The 11,291-nt window shown below is 39.5% G+C and overlaps 1 long non-coding RNA gene across 1 annotated transcript; it reads right to left on the bottom strand.

Annotated features, from left to right (window-relative positions):
• Window positions 1–799: 799 nt before the first annotated feature.
• Window positions 800–10,981, bottom strand: LOC308638262. The gene is made up of 3 exons (XR_014019804.1): window positions 10,880–10,981; window positions 8,386–8,505; window positions 800–1,291 (listed from the first exon to the last, which is right to left on the bottom strand). It is a non-coding gene; the product is annotated as an uncharacterized lncRNA (long non-coding RNA).
• Between the last annotated feature and the right edge of the window lie 310 nt (window positions 10,982–11,291).

The raw sequence follows: 11,291 nt of genomic DNA, 5'->3' as shown, positions 1-11,291 counted from the left end.
CCCTAGGAATCTTCTCTTCCAGTTGTGACTCTGCCTGAGGGCCATCACTATCCTGATTTTGAACAGCATAGACTAGTTTTGCCTGTTTATAGTCGTATATCTTTCATTCTTATTGCTGTACACTCTCCCATTATATGATTATGCCACAATCTACTTATTTCTTATGCTCATGATGAATATATATGTTGTTTCCATCTGGGGATCGTTACAAACGACACTGCTGGAAACATATTTGGATATATCTGATGTTTAATTCTCTCTCCTCAATAGTTTATTTTTTAAATATTCAAACATAGAAAAGTTGAAATAATTGTACAGCGGACATCTATCTATGAACCACTTGTATTCTAAATTAACATTTTATTATATTTGTTATATCGCTTAATCTGTCCTTTACCCACCATCTGTCCATCTTTTTTGGGAGGAGAGGGTACTGAGGATTGAACTCAGAGGCACTGGACCACTGAGCCACATCCCCAGCCATATTTTTATATTTTTATTTAGAGATAGGATCTCACTGAGTTGCTTAGTCACTGTGCTAAGCCAGTGACTAAAACGCATTTTGAGGGCTGGGACTGTAGCTCAGTGGTAGAGCACTTGCCTACATGTGTGAGGCACTGGGTTTGATAGTCAGCATCGCATAAAAATAAACAAATAAGGGTATTGTGTCCATCTACAACAACAACAAAAAAAATTTTTAATGAATTTTGAAGTAAATTGTACACAGCAGTATACTTTATCCCCAAACATTAACAAAGTTCAATATTTATTTTTGGCTGGGTATGATGATACACGCCAGTAATTCCAGTGACTTAGGAGACTGAGGCAGAAGGATTGCAAGTTCGAGGTCAGCCTCAGCAATTTATTGAGGCCCTAAGCAATTCAGCAAGACCATCTCAAGGACTGAGGATGTAGCTTAGCAATTACATGCTCCTAGCTTAAATGGTTAAATCCCTGATCCCCCCCCAAAAAAAAACAACACTAGGGATGTATCTCAATGGTTAAACACCTTGGGTTCAATCCCTAGTACCACATATGTACACTTACACATATGTATGTATTTATGGAGTTTTGTTTGAAGGAGCATTTATTCAAAATGCAATGCTTGTAATATTAATTGTACCATTCAATGTGTTAAAGAAAGCATGGACCTTTGTAATTTATATCCATCAAAACGTGTCATTAGGGTTGGGGATATGGCTCAAGCGGTAGCGCGCTCACCTGGCGTGCGTGCAGCCCGGGTTCTATCCTCAGCACCACATACAAACAAAGATGTTGTGTCCGCCGAGAACTAAGAAAAAATAAATAAATATTAAAATTCTCTCTCTCTCTAAAAAAAAAAAAAAAAAAAAAGTGTCATTAGTATCATCCAGAAAGTTCCTTCATGTGCCTACCCAGTTTCTCCCACAAGTAAGTTCCCATTTTTTTCACCATAGGCTAATTTTGCCAGGTTTAGAACTTCATATTAATGCAGTCTTACATTATATTCTCTTTTGTCAAAGCCTCCTTTCACTAAGCATGTTTTTTAAATTCCTTCATGGTGTTACACAAATAACTACTTTGTTCTTTTAAAATGCTGAGTAGTATTCCATCATATGACTATACCATAATTTGTTTATCCATCATCCTATTAACTGACATCTAGGATATGAAGAAAAATTAGTCTTTTGTGGATGCACACTTTCATTTATCTTGGGTAAATAACCTGGAACTGAAATTGCTGGGTCATAAGTATTTATTAAGTTTCATACAAACTTTCAGACTTTTAATTCAATATGGTTGTATGTACACTGCCACCAACAATACAGAAGAATTAAAATTGTTCAAAACATCTTTGTCAACATTAAATTTAAGCTATTCTGGTAGGTATACAGTAATACCATATTACGTGTTTTTCGATATATTTTTTTTTAATCCTCAGAACCACACACACAAAGAAAAAAAAAGAAAAAAGAAAGAAATATACTTTCATTATCACATTTATCTATTAGGTTTTTTTATACTTCTTTGCATTTTTTTTTTTTTTTTTTTTGGTGGTGCTGGGGATTGAACCCAGGGCCTTGTACATACAAGGCAAGCACTCTACCAACTGAGCTATTTCCCTAGCTCCTTCTTTGCATTTTTAAGTAAACACTGTAGACACATATGTTAATATTTCATAGTCTATATAGAATTTATAGACTATGCCTATAATCTCAGAGGCTCAGAAGGCTGAGGCAGGAAGATTGCAAGTTCAAAGCCAGCCTCAGCAAAAGTGAGGCGCTAAGCAACTCAGTGAGACCCTGTCCCTAAATAAAATACAAAATAGGTCTGGGGATGTGGCTTAGTGGTCGAGTGCCCCTGAGTTCAAACCCTGGTATCCCCCCAAAATAATCATGCCTCTTAAAATGTTATGAGTTACGCATATATATGAACTATAAACTTCACCATTAAAATTTTTTCTTTAAACATTCATAGAGTTTTGGGGGTTTTTCTAGGCAGGGGTAACTGGGGATTGAACCCAGGGGTGATCTACCACTGAGCTACACCTCCATCTTCAGCCTTTTTTATTTTTTTTTCAAGTAACAGAGATTGAACCCACGGGTGCTTAACCACTGAACCACATCCCCAGCCTCAGCTCCCAGGTCCCTGGGATTATAGGTGTACACCACTGTGCCCAGTGCTAAACATTTATAAAATTTTAACAAAATTAATTTTAATAAAATTTAACAAAATGAGGGGAAAATAATTTTTATATTTACTTTTATACTTATTATTTCTGGTACTCTTCATTTATCCTGAAGATTCAAGTTTCTGTTATCATTTCTTTTCACCCTAAAAAGCTTTCATAATAGTATAAGTCTGCAAGTGATAAATCATCTTAGTTTTTGTTTATCCCAGAATGTCCTGTATTAATTTTAAATAGTTTCCTGCCCTGGATTATGCTGCAGTATCCTTCTCCATTTCCCAAAACCTTTAAGAAAAGTCCATTCTACACAAGAGCCTTGTTAATGGTGCTGAGGTGGCAGGTAGAAAAAGAAATACCCACTTCAATTTGATGGGTCTTACTTAGTGCTCAGTGAGTACCTTCAGGCCTTTGATCCTCCATCAGGACTCTTAGATATCTTGCTTTTCAGCCAAGAAATGTGAAGCCTCGGTAAGATCTTCCCTCCTGTTTGGGCTTATGGGGTCTCACTGACTCCATGATAGCATTTAGAAAAGTAGCTTGTGAGCCAAACACTGCCTGTGTGCCTCACAAACAGGTAAACATATCAAAAGAAAGAGCTGACAGAAGCCTTCTCTCACCATCAGTGATGCTCGTGGGAAAAGAAGTTTTCCTGAAAACACATGGATCTCACCAGAGCTAGGCATGCTTGCTATGGATGATATAGAAGCTACTCCTAGTTTTACGTAGGAAGAGCCCATGCATATCTGCAGGGCCAAGACTAGAGTAAGTCAAGTGAGTTATTTCCCTCAAGTGCAAAATTTAAAGTGGTGTCAAAAAACTCAGTAGTCAACAAATATATGAAAAAGTGTTCAACATCTCTAACAATTAGAGAAATGCAAATTAAAACTACACTGAGATTTCATCTCACTCCAGTCACAATGGCAATTATGAAAAATACAAGTAACAATAAATGTTGACAAGGATGTGGGGGAAAAGGTACATTCATACATAGTTGGTGGGACCAGTGACACTCCACATTGTGTACCACAAGAGTAGGATCCTAATTAGAATAAGTTATCCTCCATGGGGCTGGGAATGTGGCTCAAGCGGTAGCGCGCTCGCCTGGCATGCATGCGGCCCGGGTTCGAACCTCAGCACCACATACCAACAAAGATGTTGTGTCCGCCGAGAACTAAAAATATATATTAAAAATCCTCTCTCTCTCTCTCTCTCTCTCTCCCCTCTCTCACTCTCTCTTAAAAAAAAAAAGTTATCCTCCATGTATATATGTCATACAGTATGTGTACTGTCGTGTATATCTAAAAAGAACAAATAGTAAAGTGGAAAAATTGGGGCTGGAGATGTGGCTCGAGTGGTAGCGCACTCGCCTGGCATGCGTGCGGCCCGGGTTCAATCCTCAGCACCACATACAAAGATGTTGTGTCCGCCGAATACTAAAAAATAAATATAAAAAATAAAAAATAAAGTGGAAAAATTAAAAACCACTCAGAAGTCAGGTGTGATGGCACATGTTTGTAATCCCAGAGGCTCAGAAGGCTGAAACAGGAGGATCCCAAGTTCAAAGTCAGCCTCAGCAACTTAATGAGGCCCTATGCAACTTAGCAAGACCCTGTTTCTAAATAAAATATTTTAGAAAAGCAACTGGGAACATGGTTAAATGGTTAACTTAACTCAGTGGTTAAATGCCCCTGAGTTCAATCCTCAGTACCAAAAAACAAAACAAAATCTCAGCAATCAAAATAAATCATGATAGTGCAAAATTAATAAAAACAAAGTTAATGTGAAAAAACCATGATGTACACAATACTTTCAAATAAGTCAGCCTGCCTGACCGTATCCACACAGTTCTCATCATTTGCTACCCCTACTTCCAGTCCTGTTGGATCCTGCCTTTTCTTAAAGTGTTAATACTTGTTCATTGTGGTTTTTTTTTTTTTTTTTTTTTTTTTTTTTTTTTTTTTAAAGAGATGGGTTCTCTCTATGTTGCCCACGCTGGTCTTGAGCTCCTGGGCCCAAGTGATTCTCCTGTCTCAACCTCCCAAGTAGCTGAGCCTACAGGTGTGCACCACAAGATCTGGCTTCATTATGGATATTTTTGCTTTTATTTTATTTTTAAAAAACATCATATACAAATGCCATGATCTTGATTATTGAGATTTTTGGTGCTTCCTTATGTTTTACACTTTCATTATCCTAGGGCCATCAGTATGGAGCTCTTTAAAATCCTTCCTGCTATACGTATACATCATCCCCACCAAAAAGAAATCCCTCTAGCATACTTTAAGGATAACTTTTTCTTTCTTTTTTTTCTTTTTCTTTTTCTTTTTTTTTTTTTTTGTACCAGGGATTGAACTCAGGGGTGCTTAACCACTGAGCCACATCCCCAGCCCACCCCTTTTTTTATATTTATTTTTTAGTTTTTATTTCACAATATCCATATTTTATTTATTTATTTTTATGTGATGCCGAGGATGGAACTCAGGGCTGCACACATGCTAGGCGAGCGTTCTACAGCTGAGCCACAATCCCAGCCCCAGCCCCAGCCCTTTTAATTTTTTATTTTGAGACAGGGCCTCACTAAGTTGCTGAGGCTAGCTTTGAACTTGCAATACTCCTGCCTCAGCCTCCTGAGCCACTGGGATTATAGGCATGTAACACCGCATTGGCTCAATGATAGCATTTTTTTCATACATGAAAATGAAAGGCTTGCTTACTTACACCAAAAGCAGACGAATGTGGGTTTTGGGTTCACTTAGTAGTTTTTTGTTTTTAAATATTTTATTAGTTGTTGGTGGACCTTTATTTATTTTTATGTGGTGCTAAGAATCGAACCCAGTGCCTCACACACTCTACCACTGAGCCACAACCCAGCCCCAAGCAGTTTTATAAATAGGAATTCTAACAGGTTTCTGGATTCCAGAGTAAAAATTCATCAGTTAAAGTGATCTTAAATTTCTTCATTTCAATATGAGAGACTAAACCAGGTACAGTTTAGTCAGTTTAAACATGCTACTGGGGAGACTAAGGTGGGAGGTTCACAAGTTTGAGGCCAGCCTGGGCAACTTAGCAAGACCCTATCACAAATTAAAATACAAAACCAAACAACAACAAAAAAGGGTCAGGGATATAGAACCTTACACATAATAAGTACATACTTTCCACTAAGATATACCCCAGCCTTCAAAAATATAAAATAACATGGCATTTAAGGTAAATTGTAGTCCCATTTCACAGAAAAAAAAAGTGAGATCCAAGGACATTTAGTGACTTGATCAAATTGATATTGGTAATACATATCATAACTTGGATCCTCAATCTAGGGTTCTGGGTTAATCCATCACTTCTATTACTATTCCATGCAACAGGATTGAATGAAGGGGAATACATATTTCATAAATGGCATACATTCTGATAATCCTCTGCCATAAAATATCAGATCTGAGATTCAAATATTTCACCCATCTCAAGCTTTGGCTACATAATGAATGCATCAATGTGCATTCTGAAAAACATTGCAAAATATACTAAAATTTTTGGATTCCTCAACCGTATTCTTAGTTTCTTATATTGATTTTGGGGGATTGTACTGGGGATTGAACCCAGGGACGCTTTAATCACTGAGCTACATCCCTAGCCCTTTTATTTTTTATTTTGAGACAGGGTCTTACCAAGTTACTTAGGGCCTCACACAGTCGCTGAAGCTGGTCTTGAACTTACAATCCTCCTGCCTCAGCCTGTCAGGTCACTGGGATTACAGGTGTGTGCCATGATGCCCAGCAGAACTTTATTACATTTTATGACTGAATAACATTCCATTCTGTGTAATGCACATTTTGTTTATTCTTTCATCAGTTGAATGATCGGCTTGGTTTTACACTTTGGTTATTGTGAACAATCCTACTATGAATGTATGTATACAAATTTTTGTGTGCAGATATGTTTTTATTTCTCTTGGTAGGAGTAAAATGGCTGAATCATTTGCTCCTTTACACTTTTCAACAGAATAATGTATCATTATCTATTGCTGCATAGAAAAGTATCCCAAGATAACAATAATTATTATCTCTTACAGTTTCTGTGAGTAAAGAATTTGAGAGCAACTTCAGGTCTCTCATGACGTTGCAGACAGATGCTGGTCATGGTGGCAATGGTCAAAAGAAAAGACTCAGCTGCAAATGGAGGATTTTTTTTTTTTTTTTTTTTTGAGTGCTAGAGATTCAGGGCCCAATACATGCTAGGCAAGTGTTCTACCATTGAACTATAAACTATATCCACACACTGTCTATTTTACTTTGAGGCAGGATTTCACTAAATGCTTAGGCTGGTCTCAAACTTGCAATCCTGCCTCAGTCTCCTAAGTAGCCTATGTTACAGGTGGAGGATCCATTTCTAAAGTGTCTCACTCAGTCAGGCGTGGTGGCACATGCCTGTAATCCAGTTATTCAGGAGGCTGAGGCAGGAAGATTGCAAGTTTGAAGCTGGCCTCAGCCTTAGCGAGGCCCTGAGCAACTTAGTGAGACCCTGTCTCAAAATAAAAAATAAAAAGGGGTCTGGGGTTGTAGCTCAGGGATAGAGCGCTTGCCTAGCATGTGTGAGGTGCTGGGTTTGATTCTCAGCACTGCATATAAATAAATAAAATAGAGGTTCATCAACAACTAAAAAAAATGTTGAAAAATTAAAATAAAAAGGGCTGAGGATGTGGCTCAGTAGTTAAGCACCCCTGTGTTCAACCCCTGGTACCAAAACATAATAATTATAAAGTGGCCCACTCACTTAACTGGCAAGTTGGTGCTGGCTACTGGTTGAGGGACTCAGTTCTTCTCTACATGGGCTTCTCCACAGAGAGGCTTGAGTGTCCCCAATGTACCTGGCTTCCTCCAAACAAGATATCCCAGAGATCAAGACAGATGCTGCATATCTTTTAAGACTAAGCCTTGGCTGGGGATGTGGCTCAAGCGGTAGCGCGCTCGCCTGGCATGCGTGCGGCCCGGGTTCGAACCTCAGCACCACATACCAACAAAGATGTTGTGTCCGCCGAGAACTAAAAAAAAAAAAAAAAAAAAAAAAAGACTAAGCCTCAGAAGTCACACACTGTCACTGTCACCATATTGTATTGTTAACGTACATCAACGCTAATTCATGTGGTAGGGGACTAGATAAAGGAGTAGATACCAGGAGAGGAGAGGATCATTAGAAACCCATCTTGGAGACTAGCTTACAAATAGGTTGATTTCAAAGTTCTAATCTGTTGTTCCTGAGATGAGCAAGTTTATATGACAAAAAAAGTACATGTCAAAGTTTATAGGATCCTGACAGCCCTGGAATTTGTTTCCTCTTCTTGCATAAAACAACCTGCAGTAGAGCTTCTACCTTCAGCTGGATAATTTAAGGAGAAGGATCTTGAATGTACTATGTTATTAGGAACTAGATCAAGAACTCCAAGCTGGAATGCCACCATTGGAGTAATGCACCCTGGCCTTCACCTCTGTAAGATCAACCCTTTGTCTCTCTATCTATAACATCAGAACCTTTCTGGAATGTTGTTTGGGTTATTTAATACAGTATTCAAATCCACCTTCTACCCTGAAAAATCAGCAAGTACTTACTAGGTATCTACTGTGTACCCAAGAGCAAATCCCAGGATCATTTGAGACTACTGTAGATGGATAAGCCAAAAATGCCCAGGCATGACCAAAATAGATTGTTGTCAGACCCACCTGTCCTGAGGCTTCAAAGGCAAGGAACCGAACAGGATTTCTTTCTTTTTCTTTGAGTTGGCATTCAGAGAAGTCACAGTCACAAGAATGCTTTTAGATTTATTTTCATTTAGAAAATTCCTGAGGACATGAAAGACAAAGAAAGATTGAAGAATAATTCTAGATTAAAGAAGACTAAAGGCGCCTGGCAACAAAATGTAAAGCTTATCCTGGATTAGCCCCTGGACTGGAAAGAAAAATAACTATAAAGTACATTAGTGGAAATTGGTGGAACTAGAACATGAATTATAGATTAGATAATAATATTAGAGCAATTTTAACTTTTTCTGAATTTTATTATATTGTATTTATATAGTGAAGCATATTTTTTGCAAGAAATACACATGAAATTAAAAAGGGACAAATGTTTCTAAAATTTAACCTTCAAATTGTTCAGGAAAAAAGCCTACAATAAGTTGGCCCTCTATCTCTGCGTGATTCATGTCTTTGGATTCAACCAACCGTAGATGAAAATATTAGAAAAAATTTCATCTATACTGAACATGCACAGACTACTTTCTGTGTCATTTCCCCAAAACAATACAGTATAATACAGTCTAACAATTGTATATGGTATGAAATATGTTGTTAGGCATGAAAATAGATAATTTAAAATATATAGGAAGATGTGTGTAGGTTATATGCAAATACTATGCCATTTATGCAAGGGAATTGAGCCCTTATAGATTTTGATATCTTTAGGGGATCCTAGAATCAATCCCCTATGAATACTGAGAGATGACTATATGCAAACACGTGTGTGTGTGTGTGTGTGCATGTGTAGACAGAGGGAGAGAACAGATGCATCAAAGGTTAATAATGAATGAGGGCTGGGCATGGTAGTGCACACCTGTAATCCTAGCAGTTTGGGAGGCTGAGGCAGGAGATTCCTGAGTTCAAAATCAGCCTCAGCAACTTAGCAAGGGCCTAAGCAACTCAGCAAGACCCTGTCTCAAAAATAAAAAATAAAAAGGGCTGGGGATGTGGCTCAGTGGTTAAGCACCCCTGGGTTCAATCCCAGGTACTAAATAATAATAGTAATAATAATAACAACAACAACAACAATAATAATAATAGGATCTCGGTGAAGGGCATACTGAAGTTCTTTATATTATATTTGCAGTTTTTCTGTAAATTTTAAATTGTTTCAAAATAAGAAGTTCAAGAGAAAAGAAAAAAGACCCTCTTGAAGCTCTTCCGTCAAGGACAAGACAAAATGTGAAAGGTAAACGGAAGTCAGATGGTCAGTTGTCACCTGCATGAATGCGCTGCCACTGTCTTGGTGCTGGAGGTGACAAGTGTCTGAGTGTATAACTCATAGATGTCAGGGACCCCAGAAATACCAAAATCTTTCACTGATCTTGGAACCCCAGAGTCAGCCCTTGAGAGTGACAGTCTCAACACATTCTAACCCTTCCCTTGGGCCTGGGAACACTTTAATGGTTCCCCTCTATGTGGCCCCAGGCTGGGAAATAATACCACTCACTTGAGCTTTCTCCTCAAGATTGATTTCTTCCTTGCACTGAATTGTGGCCTGGGCCAGAAGATGAAACTTCCCCTACCCCTTTCAGGTCAGAGGCAGCCTGGCCAGGAAACCCGGGGGGCAAAATTCTCAATATCTCCAAGAACATCTCAGACTTCACTTATTTACTCTGACCTGGCCCAGAGAGAAACCTCCCCAAGATGCTACTCAGTCTCAGATGTTAGGGCCCCTTTCTCGACTCTTATTCCACTGGAGAGGGAAGGGGCAGGTGGAAGCCCCGCTGACATAAGAAACAGATGCTCTGATCAAGTACCAGAGAATTCCTGAGTTAAACACACTGGCCCTTCAGCCTTCAGAACTCACTCTGAACTCTATAAAATAGTTTCAATGCCAGCCCAGCCTGGGTATCACCATCTGCCTGCCAGAGCCAACCCACTGACTTCCAATTAGTAGTGAGAGGAAGCGCAGAGGGCACTCAGCCCTGGGGCTTCAAAGAGGAGGAGGTCAGGGAGATTCCCCAACAAGAGAATCAATCACAGAGCGCCTGGGGAGAGAGATCTTTCTAGTTCTCATGAAAGTGGTTACTGATTCTGATGGCCTACAGCCCAGACAGCCTCCTCCTGGGGACAAAGAACTTTCTCTGCTGGCTGTCAAGCATGTGGGGGGAAGATCAGCCTCCTGCTGTTTACCATTCACAGGCCTTCCTGATTACCTGAGATCAGGCAAATAAATCACAGGCCCCAGCACATAGCAAATTTTCCATAGCAAACGCTTTCTTAGTGCTTACCAAGTTCTGTCCTCAGCACTTTATAGACAGTAACTCGTAATCCCTCTAATAACCCTATGACCGTGGTGCTCATTTGACAGATGAGGAAACCGAGGCACAGAGAATGTGCGAGTCAGCTTTTCATTGCTGTAACAAAATATATGACATGATCAACTTCAAAAAAGGAAAAGTTTACTTTGACTCACAGTTTTGGAGGTTCCAGGCCATGATCAATTGGCCCTGTTGTGTTGGGTCTGTGGCAGAGCAGCAGATCATGACAGGGAGCCATATTGGAACAGCCAGCTTACATCATGACACCAGGAAGCAGAGGGGGAGAAAAAGCCCAGTTTCCCACAATCCCCTTGAGGCCACACCCTCAGTGACCCAAGACCTCCCACTAGGCCCCACCTCTTAAAGGCCCACCTTCCAGTGGCCTCAAGCTGAGGATCAAGCTTTAACATGTGGGTCTGTGGGGGACGTTCCAGACCCAGACTGTAGCCAAGAGGCTAGTAACATGCCCAAAGTCATTGGCCTAGTGAGTAATAGAGCTGACTAGGTGGGAGAAGGAGGGAAAAAATGTTGAGATTGGGGAGAAACCTAGTGTCCCCACAGTCTTCA

The sequence above is a fragment of the Spermophilus citellus genome (assembly GCF_964194105.1).
Source record: "Spermophilus citellus genome assembly, chromosome: 18".
Taxonomy (NCBI): domain Eukaryota; kingdom Metazoa; phylum Chordata; class Mammalia; order Rodentia; family Sciuridae; genus Spermophilus; species Spermophilus citellus.
Note: the sequence above shows the minus strand (reverse complement) of the source record. Positions and strands in the feature narration are given on the sequence as shown.